The sequence below is a fragment of the Squalius cephalus genome, assembly GCF_949319135.1.
Source record: "Squalius cephalus genome assembly, chromosome: 7".
Taxonomy (NCBI): Eukaryota; Metazoa; Chordata; class Actinopteri; order Cypriniformes; family Leuciscidae; genus Squalius; species Squalius cephalus.
In genome coordinates this window covers 1,094,351-1,119,194 of record NC_137128.1, presented here as the reverse complement: position 1 = coordinate 1,119,194, position 24,844 = coordinate 1,094,351, and positions in this window count along the sequence as shown.

Below are 24,844 nucleotides of genomic sequence, written 5' to 3'. Positions count from 1 at the left end.
ATTTCTAAGCGAAACCCCATTCGTCGTCATCCGACGTAACTCGGAGTGACAACGAAAGGGAACTTTTCTTTGCCTTCTTTTCTATAACATTATCATCAATAAAAATACATGATTGCGGTAAACTTGTGCGCGCAAATTAAAAAACAAAACTGTTAGCCAATACTGTAAAATGTTGTAGAAGAAAATCCACTCGTTTTTTCATGCAAAAGTGAAATAGAGCAAACAGAACAACAAGATGAAGACTTGGATTCGGAACACCAGAAAAAAGAACAAACAAAGCTCACATGCATCAGAAAACAGAAAAAGAAAACAAGCAGCAAAGTTTCAGCATTATTGCAAAACTCTGCTTCCATGGGTTTTATATAATATTTTAACAATGTTATTTTTTTCTTTATATTGTAAAAAGACATACACGGCATAAGTAATTCACAATGCATTCTGTGTCTGTATGTAGCTTTTCAGGGCAAATAAATCTGGTTCTTGAGTTTTAATGTTCTAAAACTTTACAGCTGTAAATTACCAATTTATTTAAACTGTAGAGCATTATTAAAATGGTTTAATGAAATAATTGTTTTGGTCAATACAGTGATTTAAGGTATAAAATAAAAACAGGACTCATAACACCCTTGAAAACTTGAGCTGTGCGCCAGTAGTGACTACTGAATATCTGGAGTGACTAATGTTTTTATAAAGTATTAGTCACTAGTGACTACAAAAATCTAGAACCCAGGGGAAACCCTGGCGGGAGCTCTGGTTTAGGCACAGAGCTGCACAACAGCGCCAGAACCGTGTAGCAGCAGCAGCAGTATTGCATCCGTAGTGGTTTAGCACTACCATAGAGAATGAATGGGAAATGGTTTAGGGCGGTTTAGCTGAACAATTCTCGATCGCCGGAACATGAAAAGAGGAAAATTTGAAGCCGAACTAACTGTCACAGAAGGTAACGGAAAGCCCCAAGAGCGTCGTCATCCAGATGATGTCATCTGTCGGAAAAAGCCGAACTCAGCTCGCCAAATTTCTATCGGGTGCGCGGCTTGTAATTAGAGCACATTAAATGCCAAACACGAGCAAAGCAGTCGTCAGTGAGAGCGCTTGGCCTGTGGTTTTATCCAGTTTATCATTATGAGGAAAAACTTTGTGACTGAAAAGTTATGAGGTATGGGTAAATGAGTAGGGAGACCAGGGACAGTTGTAACATGGGACGGTTGTAACACTTTGAATTCCACCAATCAGAAACAACCTACAGTGATGTTACTCACTGTGCTCATGCTCTGTGAGTGTACCTCCATTCTTGCTAAAAGGGAGCCACATCTGAAACTTCTTGACAGAGTTATTTAAAAAATGTTGATTTGAGGTAAAAAAAATTACTTGTTTTTCTGATGTACTTTTTGGATGCTGTTATAGGATCAAATGCTTATGAATTCAAACAAGTATTATTAGAATCACTGTTTTGTAAGTGTAGTGAAGTGCTGCTGTTGGGTAGCACCTCGTTTGCATGTGTTGACTCCGCCCTAGAGGCCCGCAGGTAATCAGCGTCTCATTCATACAGGTATATCAAGGTGGCTGTTTGGCCACCGGACATTGCGTTGATGTGTGACTGTTTCGCTGGCGCGTCATTTCTCTGCGTTCATCCTGGCTGGAGTTGCCGTGCGGTTTGTGGATAAGCACATGTGGTGCTGAGTGTTTGCAGTCGTTGTGTTTTCATTCTGGCTGGAGGTGAGTGTGACGGCAGCTGGTTATTATTGCTCGAATCTACCGGACGCTAAACGGTTAACAACGTAACTCTTGTTACGTTGTTAACCGTTATGCGCATGCGTCGCGTCTGAGCACGTTGTTGTCTTTGGAGCTCCATCGATTGATTTATAATTGATTTATGATTTATAATTCTTGATTTCTCTTTAAACTCACTTACAACGAACATTTTCTACTTTTCCTCACCTCATAGTTACAACGCGGATTGTTGAGCAGACGCGTCTCAAGCCTAGTGATCCAACGCTGGATACTCTTATAGGTTACGTCCGTGGATCACGGCTGAACGCGTCTTCTCCGCACTCATTTACAAACAAACTTTTTTTTTTTGCCTATCGTGCGTCTACTCTACACCCGTACCACTAAAAAGACGGATTATATCCAAGACTTAAGCCATAAATTAGTATTAATTTTGATAGCATCACTGGTAGCGTCGTTGCTAACTTAACTTACTGTCCATCTGTTAAAATGGCGAATATATCAAATGTAAGTAGTCTACCTTTTGGTGCAGGTGAGGACACATTTGAGCTGCACGCGGTGCAGTCTGAGCTGGAAGCTGTTGAAAAACAGATCCACGACCTTTTAGTGAGAAAAGCCGAGCTGATAGACCGGCGGTTAGTTCTTGAAACATCGCGCGCCGAGGCACACAAATCAGAGATTAACGTTACTAACCCGCTGACTCCGACCTCGTCTACTCCGTGCGTTCCTCAACATCGGTCCCGAGCGTCGAGGTCACGACCAGCCATGGTCTCGTTCACTCCGGCTCCAACATGCCATCACGAAGCCTGGATTTTTCCGCAGCGGAAGACGCGAGCCAGGTCTAGACCAAGAAAACTCTCTCCGACCCTCCCGGTTTTCGAGATATCCACACAAAACCGCTTCTCCCCTCTTCGCGAAACAGAACGCGATGCTGTGATCATCGGCGATTCCATCGTTCGACATGTACACGCTACGTTAAATAAAAGTAAGGTGCACAGTCACTGTTTTCCTGGTGCTCGTGTTTCTGAAATCGCTGCTCACGTTCCCGAGATTCTGAACGAGCGCGTCGGAACCGTGGTCCTGCACGCGGGAGGGGCAGACATCAGGCTACGCAAGACAGAGGTTCTGAAGAAAGACTTCAGGAATCTGATCGATACGGTACGCAGCACATCGCCTGATATAACGATTATTGTGTCAGGACCGCTTCCCACGTACCGACTAGGCAATGAAAAGTTTAGTAGATTATTCACGCTAAATGAATGGTTAATGTCATGGTGCAATGAGCAGAAATTGCTCTTTGTAAATAATTGGAATCTGTTTTGGGAGCGTCCTAGGCTTTACCGTGCTGATGGCTTACACCCAAACAGATTCGGATCGGATCTTCTGTCAGATAACATCTCCAAAATGTTAAATACCTCTTGACTAGTAACCAAAAGTCCAAATCATAGTCTCTGCTGCACCAATTTAACTGATATAAATACTAGTGTAGAACATTGCATAGAAACTGTGTCTATTCCTCGTTTAGTGAGATCAAATAATACATCTACTGCAGGATCTAGGAAAAATCTAATTGTTTTTAAACCAGAAAATGTTGCTATTGGTAATCAAAAACAATTTCTAAAGCTAGGTCTTCTAAACATTAGATCACTCACACCTAAGGCAGTTATTGTAAATGAAATAGTCACAGATAATAGCTTCGATGTACTTTGCCTTACTGAAACCTGGCTTAAACCAAATGATTATTTCGGTCTAAATGAGTCTACTCCATCAGGATACTCCTACAAACATGAGCCCCGTCTGAATGGTCGTGGCGGCGGTGTTGCAACAATCTATAGAGATTTTCTTAGTGTTACTCAGAAAACGGGTTATAAGTTTATTTCATTTGAAGTACTTGTACGAAATGTTACGCTCTTAGATGTTCGGAAAACATCCCTATTATCTTTAGCCTTGGCTACCGTATATAGACCGCCAGGGCCTTACGCTGATTTCCTAAAAGAATTTGCAGATTTTTTCTCAGACCTATTAGTTAACTTCGATAAAGCATTAATTGTTGGAGACTTTAATATCCATGTAGATAATCAAAATGATGCGTTAGGGGCTGCGTTTACAGATATTAAACTCCTTTGGGGTCAAGCAAAACGTTACCGGACCAACTCATCGATTTAATCATACACTCGATTTAATTATATCACATGGAACCGATCCAACCGATATAGATATCATTCCACAAAGTGATGATGTCACTGACCATTACATGGTAACTTGCATATTACGTACTCCTGTAATATATCATGCTGCGCCGTGTTATCGATTAGGCAGAACAATCCTTCCATCCACCATAGATAATTTTTCAAACAGCTTATCGGATCTGTCTCAGCTGCTCAGTGAACCCAAACAAACAGATGAACTTGAGGAACTAACCAGCACTATGAGCACCATTCTCTCTGGGAAATTGGATATTGTTGCGCCCATTAGATTAAAAAAGGTCAGAGAGAAAAGTAAAGCACCATGGTACAACAAAACTACGCGTGTTCTAAAGAGAGAAACCCATAATTTAGAGCGTAAATGGAAACAAACTAACTTAGAGGTCTTTAGAATCGCATGGAAAGACAGTACGTCACGTTATAAAAAGGCCCTAAAAGCGGCCAGGGCTGAGCATCTCCGCAAACTAATACAGATGGTGGACAACCAGAATGCCTATTACCGCCGCGCCAGCCGCCGCGGCGAAATTACCGCGGCGAAAATAAACCAGCCGCATTTCAAAGTCGTTCCCGAAATGACCGCCAGGTGGCGCAAAGGGACATTGTGCAAAACAGCAGCAATTGCCGTATTTTAAAATGTAAGTGGGTTAAATATAAAACCCTAAGCCTAATAGGCATATTTTTCATATATATAAATAGGCCTATTAGGCTACAACAGAATAGAACCAAAGATATAATCAATTTTACAGCTGAAAAAATAGAATCAAAAGTTAAAAATAGAGACGATGTTAGGAGCAATGACGCTGAATATTTTTACTATTCTATTAGAGGAATTAGATAAACGAAGAGCTCTCGTGAGCGATACAATTGCACAGTAATTTATAGTGATTTCAAAAGCAGTCCTTAAAAAAAAAAATATTACATGGAGTAGTGTGGCATAATTTTTGAGAGATTACGCGGAACACGTTTTAGTTAAGATCCTGGTTTCAATGCCCTTAATGTATATAGGCTAGGCTACTGCTTTAAAAAAATTCACAACGCGTTTTGAGATTGCTTTGAATTAAACATTGAAGTTTAAAATGTAGTGTTTTGGCACACCAGGCCGAGTGGCGTTACGCATTGTTCAAAAATCAGGTTTTATTCTGGCATGTTGAATTGGCGAATTGTTGAATTGAACAGCTAAAATAACTTAATATATGCCTTGTCTTCATATGATTTTTATCAATAAACTAGTGTTTTCTGACAGTGTCGACTGCAAAGATGAAGTTGACGATCGCCATATTTGTAGTGAACGCAGAGAGAAATGCACATAAAGACATAATCAGAGAGTAGCCTTTTTCTTTTTCGTTTTGAATTATTTCGTTTGAAGACATTTCAAGCTTTGTGTATTTGATGTATTTATCATGTCTGTGTGAGGCATACGCTGAGTTTCGTTAAGTTAGGAGGATGAGATGCGCTCCAGCTGACGTGCAATGCAAGTGACCTCACGGGCGCCTCTATGATTAGTGTCTGTTTGCTTCTCTTACTTATTGAATCCAGACAATTGGGTGATGAAAAAATGATTAAAATTAAGATACAATTTATAGAAAACGAAATTCACTTTAAAAAAAGGTTTTCTACTAAACAAAACTTAATGAAGTGGTCAAAATCATGTCTGACCCACTCCATATCCATCTCTCGATATAATGCATCTTATCTTACTCGTGCTGTTCACTTTTCATATTCAACATAGATGGAAAAAACAACATTATAATATTTTAACAAATATGATATTAAATGAGATTATTTAATGTCTACAACAGTATAGTAGGCCTATAGACTCTATTTGTACAAATTGCTGCACGTTAATGCAATTAAATGAAACCTTGTAACGAATTCACACTGTAGGGTAGACTGTGTACAGTTGAGACACCTTAAATAACTTGCGTTCGCAGCAAGCACAAGTTGTGATTTTTGCTGTGCACTTGCATATTAGTGTCAGCTGGGAAGGAAATATAGAGACCAGACCTCTTGGAACTTTAATTGAATACATAGCGTTGGTAAAGCATACTGAAATTACATCCCTACAAATTTATTAGGCCCTACTGAAAATAAATGTATCGAATTTAAGCAAAGTAGCCTAAATGTTAAGACTGTAAGACCCTTTGCTTTTTTACGTAGCCTATAAAGGACTCTTAGCCGACTTTGGGTTAATTTAATTTGTAGAGGATTTTTTTAACTCAAACATTAACACTGAAATAAATTAAACTAAATTATTGTAATTTTTTGGCACACCACGACGAGTGGCGCTATGCATTGTTCTAAAGCCAGGTTTTATTCTGGCATGTTGAATTATTGTTCGACAAACGCGTTCATTTGAATGAAGAGCGCTTCTCGCTCGTGTGAGCGAACACACACTGGAACGTTAGGCCATGTCGCAACGAGTGAATAGTGGCCGAGTGGTTGAACGTACGTTACGATCAATTAGATGACACGGGTTCGAATCCCGAACTAACTTGGTCTACTGGTGTTTTTATATTAGCCTATTAATGCATTTTATAGTCTATTGTTGATGCAGAGAGATTTGTCTTCTAAAACATAGTTTTTTGCCTATTTACAAAATAAAATCGCCATGCATTTCCATTTTACACTAAGGAACAAATATTATACAATGACTTTACTTCTGTAGCCTATAATAATTAATAGGCTATATATGACGTTTAAACGACAAACAATAAAATCAGAACCAGTATTCTGTTGCGTTCATGGTTCCAGTGGCAGTAATGCATCCACGGCTTTTCAAAATGTCTCAAAGCGTTTTGAGATTGTTTTGAATGAAATATTGAAGTTTATAATTAAGTGTATTTGCACACCACGACGAGTGGCAAACTCTTTGTTTTGTTTTGTAAACTCAGCTAGCCTGTGGGGGGTTTGGAGAAGGCAATAGTTATCGTGGGGGTGCAGGACAGAGGTGTTAATGTTCAGTCTTTCATATGGAGAGTGTCGGAGCCAGCCTGATGAGCAGGCAAAGGCAAAATTCTTTTAAGGATTAATCTCAAAATCTCCAAAAGTCCATAGCCTATGTACAGTAGGCCCTATATCTTATTAAATTATATATTGTAGTTTTATTGATTGTATTTAAAGGTTTTCCACACACAATTTCAATTTAGCAGATGGAGCTCTTTAATTCGCGACCCACCTCGTTTTATTGTGAGGTGAATTCAGCAAGGCATGTTGTATCTTTGAAGGAACTAAAGCTATTTGTTACAGTTTTTTCTTTCGTGATTTGTGTGGATGACACACAGCGACATATACAGTATTATCAGCTGTATGGTGTTTTTTTACGCTGAAATGCTTAATTTCGAGAAAGACCCGCCGCGCGCAGTGAGGGAGACCAAACTTACTAAAAAAATATCCAGCGCGAGAGAGGCAAAGAAAAACGCCTGTTCTTAATTTATGTTGCTTTGAACTTTTTTCGTTTTGTACCGTTTTTATTTTTTAATTATTAACTATTAACAATATAAATTTAAAATGTTGCAAGAATAAGATTCTGTGTTTCTTATTTTGCATCACAAAGGGAATAAACTCTATCGATGCAACCCTGTTTAAATAAATAAACTGTCCCGACACTTTATTCATACCTTGAAATGTGCGATGGGTTTTCAAACTTAATTAATTTTCTTTTTCTTTTACATTTTCATTGTTTATTTTTTTAATTGAAAGCAATACTGTATTGAAAGTATTTTTCTGATTTGTTCCATCTGTTTTGAAAGATGTCTTCCGTTGCTATGGCCGGGTATCACTGCCAGTCATCTCAATCTCGTGAATGATTCACACACACACACAAAAAATAATTTAGCAGATTCAAGACGAGCTTCATCATCTTCATTTTCTGGTGCAATCGGCTGACAGTCTTCCTTCATCAGATGTGTCGTCTTTGCAGCGGCTCAACTGGAATGTAGCAAATTTATGTTGTAATGTACAATTGATAATTAAACAAGATGATTGACTTTAATAAACAGATGCATATTTAAGCATCAAGAACGGAAAAACATAAACACTGTCTCGGCTGCACTGAGATTCGATCTCAGATCGTTTGAAGCTCCGAGAGGCTCTTGTTAATGCATTGACCACAGAGCTATCGTCTGAATCGCCAACGTCTACTATTTTAGTAACATCTAAATAGTAACATGTAAGGCTATATTTAGTTCTGAATATAACAAAGAATGCTTAAACCGACTACATCGGTTAGGAGCTGCAAGTCCTGAAAATGTTTTAATTTCACGGTAAATTATTTTAATTTATTTCACTGTTATGTTTCAGTTAATAAATCTACAAACACATTAAAATAACACGAAGAAAATGACAAGTAACCTATTGACATAGCCTTTCTAAATTATAGAAAAACTGGGCACAAAATGTTAACGTGTGTCTACTTTGTTTAAATTTAATGAATTTGAATTCGTTTAACCACAATATTTATCTTGAATTTATCTGTGACCTCAGCTCAGATTACTGCCGCGGCAGATTACGTCATAAAGAGAATAAACTGACACTTTTCAAAGTCTGTGATTACAGCGCCACTCAGCGGTAAAAGGCAGCAAATACACATCCCAATTTTGCCGCCGCGGGAACGGCGGCGGTAAAAGTCTCATTCTGGTTGTCCACCATCTGTAGATAACAACCATAACAATCCTAAGTTCTTATTTAACACCGTGGCTAGACTAACAAATAAACAGATGTCTCCTGAACAAAATATTCCATTACAGTTTAGTAGTAATGATTTCATGAAGTTCTTCACTGAGAAAATAGAAAACATCAGAACCACAATTGTAAACGTTCAATCCTCAATCGCGCCTTATAATTCAGCCTCAATTATCACCCCGCAAGAACAATTACAGTGCTTTACAACTATAGAACAAAAAGAGTTAAATAAACTTATCACTTCATCTAAAACAACAACATGTTTACTAGATCCTATACCAACTAAACTATTGAAAGAAGTGTTACCTGTAGTGGAAGAGCTTCTCCTCAATATTATTAACTCGTCTTTGTCTTTAGGTTATGTTCCAAAAACATTTAAACTGGCAGTTATAAAACCTCTCATTAAGAAACCACAATTAGATCCGAATAATCTAGTAAATTATAGACCCATTTCAAATCTTCCTTTTATGTCTAAAATACTAGAAAAAGTTTCCGCTCAACTGGGCTCTTTCTTACAAGAAAATGACATCTATGAAAAGTTTCAGTCTGGGTTCAGGCCGCATCATAGCACTGAAACTGCGCTCGTTAAAATCACAAATGATTTACTTTTAGCTTCTGACCAAGGCTGTATCTCAATATTAGTTTTACTTGATCTTAGTGCTGTGTTCGATACTATAGATCATACAATACTCTTAGATCGAGTACACAATTATACTGGTGTTCAAGGACAAGCATTAAGCTGGTTTAGATCGTATTTATCTGACCGCTACCATTTTGTCTATTTAAATGGAGAAAAATCGATCATAACTCCTGTAAACTATGGAGTGCCGCAAGGATCTGTGTTAGGCCCTCTATTATTCTCAATATATATGCTGCCACTTGGAAATATTATAAGGAAACATGGAATTAGTTTCCATTGTTATGCTGATGACACTCAAATATATATTTCATCACGGCCGGATGAAAACGCTAAATTATCCAAATTGACAGAGTGTGTTAAAGATATAAAAGATTGGATGACGCGCAATTTTCTTTTATTAAATCCAGACAAGACAGAGGTACTACTTATCGGTTCAAAAAACCGCCCACAAAACCTCTCACAATACAACTTTAACATAGTAGGATGTCCTGTTACTTTATCCTCTACAGTAAAAGACCTGGGGCCGTATGTATAAAGCCACTCAGAGTAAAATTTTAGTCTCAAGTCTGTCAAAATTCTAAGAATGACGTCATTTTACTTTTATTCCTAGACTTAAGAATAAGTGTGATTCATAAAGGTTCCTAAGTGTCAAGACTAGGTCTCAGCTCCTAAATTATTTAAGAGAGCTGAAGAGGTCTCTTAACCTAGTTAGGAGTAACAAGATGGCCGCAGAGAGGAGGAGGCCACACACTTTTCAATGAAAATATGATGTATTGGAGTTAGAGTAAATGATGACGGAGTTGATTTTATAGCAATGAAATAAAAAGGATAATAAAAAATAAAAAATAAAAAGCAGTACATCCGGTGATGACTTGAGCTCATCATTCCACAGTAAGCAGGGTCTTAATAGCACTATTGTGGCACTGACCACACCAAACACATTAGTGGCTAAAAGTGATGTGCGGACTTTTTTTTTATTGTTTTTTTTTTATGACCCTACAAGTTTGCTTAAACCATCAAAATATAAGGAAAATAAAACTTAGTGAAGATATTTATCTGACAAAATTATTTCAAGTCAAGTCACTTTTTACAGTATTGTTTCAAAGCAGCTTTACAGTGATAACAGGAAAATAATGCAACAAAGTTAGTTTGGGCTGTACAGCAGAAGAAAATAGTGTCATTGTGCAGCTGAAGTTAGTTCAATGATGATTTATTTCCATTGTAAAAGATCATTAGTTATCTATTTAGTTCATTATACAGCCACTCTGAGAAAACAGTAATGTCATTGTTCAGCTCAGTTCAGTTCTCAGACAATGGTGTCAATCCAGGAAGATCAATAATATTGTTGAAAAAAGGGCAAACTACAGCTACAGTTTTATTTTAAAAACTAAAAAGCTCAAAGGAGAAGAAAAAAATCATACATTGTCTGCAACATAGTCAGTTATTAATATTTCATTGTCCTCTCTTGTTCATTTGTTTGACATTGGCTAAAAATGATGACTGTACAGTTTGTCATGTTTCATTGTGTTATCACAAATAAAAAATTGACTCCAAGCACAACTACACAACACGCGTACAAAATCTTTAACACATTTTTAATACTATTTGAATAAAGGGTGAGTGTCAATTTTCCTTGGCCTCACTTTTGGCCAATACTGTATGGCAGTTCTTTGACTTTCCAATTGATCTACAAATCTCGCAGTAAAATAAAGCCACTTTATTGCGTATTTCGGGCTTTCCTGAGTTGTTGAATCCATTGATGGAACTCATGTTTGCATAATTGCTCCAACTGTAAATGAGGAGACAGGCATCAATAGAAAAGGGTTTCCACAGCATAAATACTAACTTGTGATAATTTTGCACGATGCACTGCAAAGCATTTTTTTTAAATAAATTTAAATATTAAAGCCTCAGTGTCTTAATTAAATTATTTTATTATAATTAGATTAAATGATTTGTGTCATGCTGTAGTGACCTCATCCTTGCAGGCTCACTATTGGCTGATTCAGTGGTTGAGGGCGGCCATTTTGGGTTGACATCATTGTAGTCCTTAGTTTACAACACTTAAGTCCCACTTCAGTCAGCACTTAAGAATCAGTCTTATACTTTACTGAAAGTTGCTTTTAGCTGCTTTATAAAAGTCTCCTACTCTTAGAAAAGTCCTACTCTTTACTAAGTATTTTCTGACACTTAAGTCAAAGCTTAAGACTATTCTTAAGAGCATTTCTTAGAAGTTTTATACATACGGGCCCTGGGGCCGTATGTATAAAGCCACTCAGAGTACAATTTTAGTCTCAAGTCTGTCAAAATTCTAAGAATGACGTCATTTTACTTTTATTCCTAGACTTAAGAATAAGTGTGATTCATAAAGGTTCCTAAGTGTCAAGACTAGGTCTCAGCTCCTAAATTATTTAAGAGAGCTGAAGAGGTCTCTTAACCTAGTTAGGAGTAACAAGATGGCAGCAGAGAGGAGGAGGCCATGCACTTTTCAATGAAAATATGATGTATTGGAGTTAGAGTAAATGATGACGGAGTTGATTTTATAGCAATGAAATAAAAAGGATAATAAAAAATAAAAAGCAGTACACCCGGTGATGACTTGAGCTCATCATTCCACAGTAAGCAGGGTCTTAATAGCACTATTGTGGCACTGACCACACCAAACACATTAGTGGCTAAAAATTATGTGCATAGTTTTTTTATTGTTTTTTTATGACCCTACAAGTTTGCTTAAACCATCAAAATATAAGGAAAATAAAACTTAGTGAAGATATTTATCTGACAAAATTATTTCAAGTCACTTTTTACAGTATTGTTTCAAAGCAGCTTTACAGTGATAACAGGAAAATAATGCAACAAAGTTAGTTTGGGCTGTACAGCAGAAGAAAATAGTGTCATTGTGCAGCTGAAGTTAGTTCAATTATGATTTATTTCCATTGTAAAAGATCATTAGTTATCTATTTAGTTCATTATACAGCCACTCTGAGAAAACAGTAATGTCATTGTTCAGCTCAGTTCAGTTCTCAGACAATGGTGTCAATCCAGGAAGATCAATAATATTGTTGAAAAAAGGGCAAACTACAGCAACAGTTTTTTAAAAAACTAAAAAGCTCACAGGAGAAGAAAAAAATCATACATTGTCTGCAACATACTGTAGTCAGTATATTAATATTTCATTGTCCTCTCTTGTTCATTTGTTTGACATTGGCTAAAAATGATGACTGTACAGTTTGTCATGTTTCATTGTGTTATCACAAATAAACAATTGACTCCAAGCACAACTACACAACACGTGTACAAAATCTTTAACACATTTTTAATACTATTTGAATAAAGGGTGAGTGTCAATTTTCCTTGGCCTCACTTTTGGCCAATACTACATGGCAGTTCTTTGACTTTCCAATTGATCTTCAAATCTCGCAGTAAAATAAAGTCACTTTATTGCGTATTTCGGGCTTTCCTGAGTTGTTGAATCCATTGATGGAACTCATGTTTGCATAATTGCTCCAACTGTAAATGAGGAGACACGCATCAATAGAAAAGGGCTTCCACAGCATAAATACTAACTTGTGATAATTTTGCACAATGCACTGCAAAGCATTTTTTTTAAATAAATTTAAATATTAAAGCCTCAGTGTCTTAATTAAATTATTTTATTACTAAATACTAAGGACTACAGTGATGTCAACCCAAAATGGCCGCCCTCAACCACTGAATCAGCCAATAGTGAGCCTGCAAGGATGAGGTCACTGCAGCATGACACCAATCATTTAATCTAATTATAATAAAATCATTTAATTAAGACACTTTAATATTTAAATTTATTTAAAAAAAAAAAGCTTTGCATTGTGCAAAATTTTTGCAAATTAGTTTTTATGCTGTGGAATCCTCTTCTATTGATGTGTGTCTCCTCATTTACAATTAGGCAAACATGAGTTCCATCAATGGATCCAACAACTCAGGAAAGCCCGAAATACTGCAAAGTCAATGAACTGCCATACAGTAGTGGCCAAAAGTGAGGCAAAGGAAAATTGTCAGATTACCCCTTTATTCAAATAGGGTTTCAAATGTGTTAAAGATTTTGTACGCGTATTGTGTAGTTGTGCTTAGAGTCAATTGTTTATTTGTGATAACACAATGAAATATGCCAAATTGTACAGACATAATTTTTAGCCAGGCTGTCAAACAAATGAACGAGAGGACAATGAAATATTAATAACTGACTATGTTGCAGACAATGTATGATTTTGTTATATGATATGTATGATATTTGTATATGAATGATTTTTTTGTTTGCTTTTTAGTTTTTGCTTTTTTTAAACCTGTAGCTGTAGTTTGCCCTTTTTTCAACAATATTATTGATCTGCCTGCATTGACACCATTGTCTCTGAACTGAACTGAACGATGACATCACTGTTTTCTCCAGAGCGACTGTATAATGAACTAAATAGATAACTAATGATCTTTTACAATGGAAATGAATCATCATCGAACTTACTTAAGTTGTACAATGGCACTATGTTCTTCTAGAGCTGCTGTACAGCCCAAACTAACTTTGTTGCATTATTTTCCTGTTATCACTTTAAAGCTGCTTTGAAACAATCTGTATTGTAAAAAGTGACTTGACTTGAAATAATTTTGTCTGATAAACATCTTCACTAAGTTTATTTTTATATTTATATATTTAAAAAAAATAGAAATATGAGGAATGAACAAAACACCATTTTCCTCATATTTTGATGGTTTAAGCAAACTTGTAGGGTCATTAAAAATAAAAAGTCCGCACATCACTTTTAGCCACTACTGTGTTTGGTGTGGTCAGTGCCACAATAGTGCTATTAAGACCCTGCTTACAGTGGACTGATGAGCTCAAGTCATCACCGGTGCACTGCTGCTTTTTTCCAGTCAGCAACAATGTAATTATTACTTTCCTTTAATTTCATTGCAATAAAATTTCTTAAAAGTCAGTTCCGAAAAAGGATCCCTTGATGATCAAACTTTTATTGTTTGATCAACTCCGTCATCATTTACTGTAACTCCAATACATCATATTTTCATTGAAAAGTGCGTGGCCTCCTCCTCTCTGATGCCATCTTGTTACTCCTAACTAGGTTAAGAGACCTCTTCAGCTCTCTTAAGTTATTTAGGAGCTGAGACCTAGTCTTGACACTTAGGAAGCTTTATGAATCACACTTATTCTTAAGTCTAGGAATAAAAGTAAAGTGACGTCATTCTTAGAATTTTGAGAGACTTAAGACTAAAATTTTACTCTGAGTGGCTTTATACATACGGCCCCTGGGCCCGTATTCATAAAGAATCTTAACGCAAAGAGTAGCTCCTAGTGACGAAATTCTAAGAAAATTCTTAGAAATGTGGGCGTTTACTCTTAAAGGAGCTGTATGTAAGAAATGTATTTCAATTAATCATAAAATGGCCCTGATATGTCACTAGACATTAAGAAATCATGTTCATTTCAAATACTTATATCACTGACAACAGTAGTATGGCCAGGATATTGTCATTTAAAAAGTGAAGTTGCAGCCCTCAACTTATGTTGATGTTGTCATCTTGTGTTTTGGCCTGAAGCGCCACCCTCCACCTATCTACCAATCACAAAGTCAGTAGTGTTTCGGCATCCGGGTTGCCAGCTCTGCTCTAGTTACCACAGCTACGTAGCAGCCTATGTTCCTGCTGAATCCTGCAGCCTATCTGGCAACCTCGAGTCAGGGGCGAGGGGGAGGGGATACACTGCTCTACATTAATTTGAAAGTGATTGCAGTACCAGTTTTGGCCACAATCTTACATACAGCTCCTTTAAAATTAAAGAAAAACTCCTAGTAAAGAAAAAAGTAATTCAGAAAGAATCTTAACCCTTAAAAGAGGTCTTAAGGTCAAAATTGTTAGGAGCACGGACGAGGACTTTTAAGAGGCTTAAGAGTTTCTTTAGCAGAGGAGAAAATGGCAGAAAGACGAAGGAGAAGAAATGTGTTGCAGACAATGGATGACAGTGAGTTAATACGACGCTATAGATTAGATCGTGCAGGGATTATGTTTGTGACTGATCTTATTAGAGACGCGCTAACATCTCCGACACAGCGCAGAAATGCCATAGCGCCTGAAATGAAAGTTATCACTACATTACGATATTTGGCAACTGGGAAAATGCAACAATGCAGTAGTGATGATTTGGGTCTGTCACAACCTTCTGTAAGCAGAGTGATCACACAAACAATTACAGCACTTTCAGAACCTCTTATTGTTTCGCAGTTCATTTCGTTTCCACTGGACATTCCCACCTTGCAGGCTCAAAAAACTGCATTTATGAATATAGCAGGCTTCCCTGGTGTTGTCGGAGTAATTGATGGAACCCACATCCGAATTATTGCACCGTCGGAAGACGAGGATGTTTATGTTAATAGAAAGAGGTACCACAGCATAAACGTTCAAGTTGTTTTCGGTGCAGATTATAAGATTGTAGACATTGTTGCAAAATGGCCCGGCGCAACACATGATGCCAGGATACTGGCAGAAAGTGGCCTGAGACTTCTGTTTGAAGGACGTCGTATTCCAGCAAATTGCCACTTGTTAGGGGACAGTGGTTATCCTTGTAAACCATGGCTCCTCACACCTAACCTCCGTCCTGACCAGGGGTCACAGCTAAATTACAACAGGTAACAGTGACAACACATACACTTAATGTGTGTGGACTTCAAATTTAGAGAACAACAAATGTGTTGCAGTAGTATTTGTAGGCTACTCTACTTCCCATAAATAACCTACCATTTTGTTTTGAAAATATCAACTGAATTCTGTTAATTTTCATTAACTCACAGAGCTCACAAGAAAACACGAGCCGTAGTTGAGCGTGGTATTGGTCAACTAAAGAGGCGCTTTCACATTTTGCATGGAGAGGTGCGACTGGCACCAGAAAAGGTCTGCAAAGTGATAACAGCCTGTGCAGTGCTTCATAACATCTGTAAAGCTAGACAAATTGCAGACCCTCCCACGGACAATCGGGCTGATGAAGAGGATGATGAAGAATACCCTCCACAAGGGAGGGATCTGTCCCAAAGTGGGAATCCTTACAGAGCTCAGTTTACTAATTTGCATTTCATGTAAGTTACTGTGAATGTAATATAAAAATCGTGACTAAACAGACACACCTTAGCCAACATTTTCATTAGAAAGATATTATGAAGACACAAAAAAATATTATTTGTTATTAGTTTTATTTTTGAGTAGCTCAATTTTTTGTTTGTAGTACTCCTCCTGTATATGGAGTACTATTTTCTGCTGCTTTAGGACATCCATCTCCATCTCCAGTTTTTTGTCTACTAGGGATGGTGTTGGAGCAGCTGCGGTGGCAGCAGAAGGCAGGGAATGAGGCGCTTCGGGCTGAGGGTCGCCCACCTGCGATGTCGACGGTCCCCATTCCTCTGCTGAAGTTCTCTGTGCTACTGAAAGGAGAAAACATTTAATCTCTGTTATTTAAAATAAATGTAGGCCAATATTTTTTTTTCAGTTCATAGAATGCCAGATAGAAATGGCCTTGCCTATGTTAAATAAAAATGTGTCTTTATATTGTGTTACTTGACTGTTGGTTTATTAAAATTACCATTTTTGTAGTTCCACCAGCTGAATCATTGAGCTGTCTGTGCCCTCCTTCAAACCGGTGATACTCGTTTCTGAGTGACCTAAGATGTTAAAAACGGTTTGGGCTAGTTTAGCAGGTGGTCCCCCCCCTAGAAAACAATACAGTGGACCACATGTACAGTAGGCTATACATATATAATTGTTAGAGATAAGTTTGCCAGCGCATAAAAAAGTGTTATAGCACTCACCTGTGCGTGAAGACTCCCGCTTGTGTGCTGCAATTTCCTCTCTGGTTTTTGATTGCAACACATAACAGCGTTTCTCACAGTCTTCATTGGTGCGCACAAGCAGGGGGAATGAACCGTTAATAGTTTGTGCTATACGCTCCCATGTCTGCTTCTTGTCCCGTGCTGTGACACCCGGCCCGAATTTTCCTTTAAGAATGGCCTTGTGTTCCTCCACTAACTGGGCTAACAGTAAACACTGTTCCTCTGTCCAGTTGGGCTTTCTTGCCCCTCTTGGTTTTGATTCCATGTTTGATACATTAAAACCAACATTCAAACCACCACTTAAATAGACATGCCATTAATCAGTGTAATTGGAAAGAGTGGAACAATTTTTATCATTCTAAGCCAATCAAATACCTTTTTAGGAAATTAACAGCATGGTAAATAAAAAAAAGGATTTATATACACATATATAATGTGTGTGTGTGTGTGTGTGTGTGTGTGTGTGTGTGTGTGTGTGTGTGTGTGTGTGAGAACGGTCAAATAAGGAAAAATTACACATGTAATTTCAAAGTGAAGGCTTAGAATAGACCCTTTACTTAAAATCACTCTTTTTTTCCTTCTTGGACAACCAACCAATCACAGTCTTCAAAAGATTGTGTCATACATAGCAACGGGGTCAACCCCGCCTCCTCACTAAGATAAAAGTTTTTGTCTTTTCCTTACTCAGAGTTGCTCTCAGATCGTTCCCGAATTGCTCTTAGGCTAAGACTCCTACATAAAAGTTTTTAAGCTAAATTAAGAGTTTTCTGAGAGGATTCTTAGATTCTTTATGAATACGGGCCCTGGGTGTTATATTAGACTGCAACCTGTCCTTTGAGATCATATTTCATATGTTACAAGAACAGCCTTTTTCCACCTTAGAAACATTGCTAAGCTACGTAATATGCTATCTGTTTCTGATGCAGAAAAGTTAGTTCATGCGTTCATGACCTCGAGACTAGATTACTGTAATGCGTTATTAGCCGGTTGTCCTGCATCCTCAATAAACAAGCTACAGTTAGTCCAAAATGCCGCCGCTAGAGTTCTTACTAGATCAAGAAAATTTGACCATATAACACAGATTTTATCATCACTACATTGGTTACCTATAAAGTCCCGTATTAATTACAAGGTATTGCTACTGACTTATAAAGCCCTAAACGGCTTAGCTCCAGTCTATTTAACGGATCTTCTATCGCCCTATAATCCATCACGCTCTTTAAGATCACTAAATTCGAGGCTTTTGGTCATACCTAGGATATCCAGATCCACCAAAGGAGGGAGAGCATTTTCACATTTAGCTCCAAAACTCTGGAATAGTCTTCCGGATACTGTTCGTTGCTCAGACTCGCTCTCCCAGTTTAAAACTAGATTAAAGATGCATCTCTTCAGCCAGGCATTCATATAATACTTTTAATCTTACAGTAAAATCCAGTCTTTACCTCATAAACGCCAGAGGAGAACTGGCCCCCGACTGAGCCCGGGTTCTCCCAAGGTTTTTTTTTTTCTCCATTAGGTCACCTGATGGAGTTTTTTGGTTCCTTGCCACTGTTGCCTTTGGCTTGCTCAGTTGGGGATATTTGGGGATATTTAATTTAATTAATCAATCAACGATACTATTGATCAGCATTACCAAACGTAGACGTTCCACTAGAAACAAACATTGATGTATTGTTCTAATTTATTACTGTGAAGCTGCTTTGATACAACCTGTGTTGTGAAAAGCGCTATATAAATAAACTTGACTTGACTTGACTCTTGTCAGGTGCTGTGCGGCTTGTGGAGAAGCGCGTGTTCAAGCCGAGTGTTTACAGTGGTTGGTGAACGCGCGCTGTTTGCCGTATACAAACGCACGTCATACTACTACAATCATCGCTGGTGTATTGCTGTTTGGCTTTCTGGTAAGTGTCTTTTTGGCTCTTGTGGTCGTATTTATTTTGAGTAATCTTTAGTCATGGGGTTATCTGTGTATTTCAGCTCGCCTTGGTATTATTTGGTTCTCACTCTGTTGCTGCCGGACGAATGACGCGATCGCCGCATGTTGGTATGTGTGATCACTGTATTATAATGATGAGCTAGTACGGTGTATATTTTAGTTCACATCCGGGCTTTTGCAGGTGAATGAATCTGCCGTTATAAAAGTACGTGAAGACTGCTGCTCGGATTGGGACGTTCATTGCTGCTGTTTTGTTCCCAATATCTTTTACTTTTGTTTATTGTTTTATTTCAATAATTTGCTGGCCAGTAGTGGCTCTCATGTGAGCACGCCCAGCATTCAATATATTTTTGAGTTAGTTTGCTTTATTATTGGGATAATTTAACTTCATTTATTCCAATGTACTGAAAACCTTACTGAAGCCCATAACTGCAGGTTTGAGTGCATCATATATTTTGTTTAGTGATTATTGGGTATTGTGGTTGTGCCTTGTCAATTAGAATTCATGTAAACTATTTATTTTGTTGTAATTCGCTTTTCTTGTCTTTCAGGCACGGTGAGTCCGGAGCAGGAGAGCTAGTTGCTCTATTTGGGTGGTGGGGCCTGATGCACCGTGTGTGTGTGGTCTATAACCTATAGTGATTGATCTTGGTTGATGTGAGAGTGTAGTGCACGTGTTTGTGCTTCTCGACCATTGCTGATGTGGAGAAGTTTGGCGCTAGCTCATCCTGCTTCCGGTAATCACAAGTCCTGATAAGTCTGTATCGTTATTGTATGTGGAGTGATGATTGATCCCAATTGCCGCATATTTTTTTTATTATACATTTGTCCAATAAAGAATATTTTTGTATTTTCTCATACCCACGTCTCCAATTCTTTGTGTAAGGGAAACACCGAACGTGTGTGTCCTCATTAGGATACTTCTCTGGTTTAGTGACCAGGGTGGCGTAGTCGACTCTTCTTTAAACCTCTTTCCGTAATAAACCTACTGTTCGCCACATAAGCTACAAATAGAAATGGCTAACAAGTGTCAAACTGGCAGTCAAGCTAGCTCACATGAGATGAAAACATGGTTGGTGATACTGGGATGGTTGTAACACCCCTTTACAACTGTCCCAGTTATCACCAACCAAGTGTCATTTATATTGTAAACTAATCAAGCTAAAAAAAACTGCATAGTTTAGCTTTAATGTGCAAATTAAAAGTACTTAAAAGTACTTTAAACTTTTTTGAGGTGTTCTACGCATTAAATAAATTTCTTGTATTATAATTTAACAGTTTCACCTCTTTTTTTTGTCATGTAGCATGAAAAAAAGGTAATCATTCCTTAAAAACATTAAATGATAGTCACAATAGCATGACTGATAAATAATATTTTCCATTTTGAGTATATGATGGATTATGTATATTTTAGACATGTTACAACCGTCCCTGACATGTGTTACAACCGTCCCTGTACACTGGGACGGTTGTAACAGTGGAGATACTGGATTAAAATCAATTTTGCAACCTGTACATATTTCATAAAACCACTTAAATACATTGTTTCAGAAGTTGACAGATTGAAGTTTATAATATAACAAATTGGTTATTCCAGTATAAATGTTTTTTGATGTATTGCTAAAATGGCAAAAAGTGTTACAACTGTCCCTGGTCTCCCCAGGAATTGGATGCACATCAGTGATTATCAACCCGAGACGCTGCTAGTAGGAAGACTGTTAGAAGTTCAATTCATTTATATTCAGATAAATGCAATCCTGTGTGTTGTTTATAGTGTTTACATGTTTAGACATTATGCTTTGAGTAGGCTATAAGGATGCATTAGAGTGCATACGGTTCATATATGAATTTAAAGGTCTGTTAAATGTATATATTGTGTTAATGCATATGGTGTCAAATGTTTGATTGTAATTAGGAATTGTATTATTTATTTTTCCTTTAAAGGTTATCAACCTAATTTGAACTTGAGCTTTTCTACAAATGGAGTGATTGTTTCAAGACTAATCTAACTGCAACGTTCATCTGTTCCAATCTATTGTGATATGAATGAAAAACAGACTGCAAATCAAGATTGTAACAACTTTATTGAAGAGAAAGTAAAAGCCATTTTGAGATGATTTCTGTGTCCGTGGTTGACTAAGCCCTTTGTCAAGTTAGAGGCAGTACTGATGTGTGAAATCCAAGAAGTAACTTGACATTGACTCAACCTGAAAATAATCCTCTCGATTTAAAAGAAAACCTTGTCACGCACTGAATGACGGCAGGGAAACACATATTTTGAAATTGCTCCGGGGGAAAAGCAGGAGTGATTTCATTCTGGAAGGAGGGGCGCGCAGCTCCAGAGTGAGTGAGGCGTGACTAGAGGAGGAGTGATACAGGGAGATTCCTGACATTTCAAATTTGACTATAGTCACCCGTGGCACTGAGAGGGTTAAGTTTACCAAAAAACAAAACAAAGATGGCCACCAGCAACCACTCAATTTCCTTATTTTTAAAGTGTTATGTGAAAAAAGTGCCTAAAAATAGGACATTGTGGATAATGGAAACATGCTTTTCTCAATAGTCTTATTTGGTGGCAAATGGCCTATAGGTGGCACCATAATAGGAATGCCATATATTGTCTCATGTTAAAGTGCAAGAACTCTTAAACTGTCAAACTTGAACCTTCACATGTGTTTTTTGGAGATACTTGTTCATTTTGCAGCCTCCCCAGTCTAACCCAATAAGAATATTGTTCACTGTTAAATGTCTGTAAAATAATTTCATCTCTCTGTATGATTTTTGTCCCTAATGACATTGGTAAGCAATTCTAATAAGAATTTGTCAATTCTGCATAACATAAAAAAGCATCATTTTCAAAAATCCAAGCAGAGCAGAAGCAGATGATATAGAAAAATGTAAAATGTTATTAATGAAGAAAGGCTTGTATTTAGCATGTTACAGCTGCCCCTCGAGAAAAAAAACACCATGCCCTAATTTTTATTTTTCCTGCATGACCTCCAGTTTAACAATGACATATATAATGCTATCCTGGTACTGCTCAGAGCTCGGTGTGACTTTCTCCACTGCATCTTTGTATTCCTGAATAACTGTCTCAAGGTTGGATTTTTCGATGGCCCCAAGGATCGCACTGGCAATCGCATCGATGGCAAACCCTAACACCCCTAAACCAATCATAGCCACAGCGCAGGTACTGATCCTGCCCAGGGTTGAGACGATTCGACTAAAGATTACCCCTTTGTTAATTAATTCAACCACAGCAACAGAAGCAGCCATTGTCACGATGCCCATTGTGGTAGTTAGAGCCCGAGAAGCTATTACAATCCTGTCAGAAATAGGCGTAGATATATCGCGGAGCTTTTTGTACAACTCTGGGTCCAGTTTTGCCTTCAGCTTCTCATCAATGTGGGTCAGCTCCTTTTGGATCTCGCTGATGGCACCGATTAGGGTATCACAGTTTTCTCTGATGCTGGCTTGGTTGTTAAGAGTGATGTGTGGCAAAGAGCACTTGAACTCTGTGTTGAGAAGCTTGGAAAGCCGGTTGGTGGCATTGAAGTTTTGAGTCATGCAGGACAACAGCTGTTGACTCAGACGGATCACCTCCTCACGCCGCCCGGGGTTGCCTGGAAAGAATAAGTCACTCCAAGACATTCTGAGTGAGGACCTGGATTTGAAAAGAAAATGAAGACAAGAGGTGGTGCACATTAAGTGGTAGTCCACGTGTGTCATATTTTCCAATATGTGAAATAAGCAAAAAAAGGGGAGTCAGTTATAAGAGGTATAATTGCATTGGATATACTGTGGAGGATCTCCTTTCAGATGGTAGCCAGTTCTTTGTTCAAGGTCAGTAACTGGGAATGTCTCAACGCATTTTAAATGAATGTCTCTTCTCCACAGAGCTGCATAACCCCTACCTTCCAAAACACACAGCCGTTCACAATGTGGATGCAGATAAGTTTGAATGGGAAAAAAGTACAAATAAGTAAAGTGTCTTCCCTATACCACCTAGTCATTTTAGCATTTTACCATTGTTCAGTAAATGAGGCACAACGTGTTTTGGGAGTAAAACATTACACAGAAATATGTCTGTATTTAAAACCAATGAATTCAGTTTGTCAGTCTATTAATTCCTCCCACTCTACCCGAGAATGAACACAGCTCACCTGGTTCTCTGTTGGAGGTGTGTGTTGGTTTTCTCTGTCGTCTCGGCGTCAGGCTGGCTGTGGGTCAGGCTCAGGTGATCCACTGCTCTTACATACAGTGTGCTGTGCTGGAGAAGGTCCAGGTTCACTCCCCCTTTCCTGGAATCTGACCATGAGACTCCTTCTAAAGAAAGATTTGCACAATCCCCCATTACCTGCTTCCTCTTTCTGCAGTAATCATAAATCGGTGATGGAGAAGTAAGTACAGTACACACAGGGTGCTGAACTGGAACAGGTCCAGGTTCACTCTCCTTTCCTGGAATCTGAGCATGAGCCTCCTTCTAAAGAAAGATTTGCACAATCCCCCATTTCCTGCCCACTCCTCCTACAATGATCCTGCAGTACATTGTTTTTAATGGTGCAATAAAGCCATGTAGTTCAGAGTGTTAACACATAATGGCAAACACAAAAACATGTCATGTTACCATTTCAAAACAACTAATGAACACTTATACGTACTCGGTTACTAACGTAACCTCGGTTCTCTCTAGAGAGAGGAACGAGTACTGCGTAGAATACGCTAGGGGAAAATCCTTTTCCACGAGAATACTGAAGCCAAAAAATTATCCTTAATTTTTCATTAATGTAAAACGCGTTGCTGCAGCATACAGGCATAGGCGAGACAGCTCGTGCCTATTGGCTGGTCTGCTGGCAACTGCTTGAGCCTATCGAGCGAGACCTAGAGCGACGTCATGCCCAATGAGGGTGCTTCGCGCCCTTTGCGTCACGTCCCGCCGAAACGGGCGTGGCTTAGGTCTATAAATACCGCTCGCGGGCTCATAACTCTGATTTTTCACAGTGAAGCAACCAGAGCGCGTGCATGCACGGCAGGATATGCAGTACTCCTTCCTCTCTCTAGAGAGAACCGAGGTTACGTTAGTAACCGAGTACGTTCTCTTACGAGAGATTCTCTCGTACTGCGTAGAATACGCTAGGGGAACCTAATGTAAAACGCTGTGCGTGCGGGGATCTGACACCATAGACTCAAAGGGCAACAGCCCGGAGTTCATATAGTGCACAATCACCCAGGGGACTCACAGGGAATCCTGGAAGAAGAGGGGTATAACCACTATCTTCCATATATGGCAGCGTAGAGCCACATTGCTATTCCACAAAATAGCCGTATAACTCAAGACCGACAGTGTCGGTTAAAGAGATTTGGCCGTACTAGACCGACAGTAACCTGGCCTGTAGTGCGGGAACTTCAAGGTTGTAAAACCTTATAAATGTAGACGGAGAGGCCCAGCCTGCCGCCATACAGATATCTTGCAAGGCAATCCCACTTGACCAGGCCCACGAAGAGGCCATGCCTCTCGTGGAGTGCGCCCTGACACCCAAAGGACATTGCATGCCTTTGGTTGTGTAAGCTAGCGCTATTGCGTCCACTATCCACCTGGATAGGCTCTGTTTCGAAGCGGCTAGTCCCTTAGAACGCCCGCTGAACGAAACAAAGAGCTGCTCTGTCTGTCTGAAAACAGATGAGCGAGACACATAAGCTCTTAATGCCCTGACTGGGCAGAGGAGGCTTTCGTCCTCGTCACCTCCGGTGACCGGTAGGGCAGACAGGGAAATGACCTGTGCCCTAAACGGTG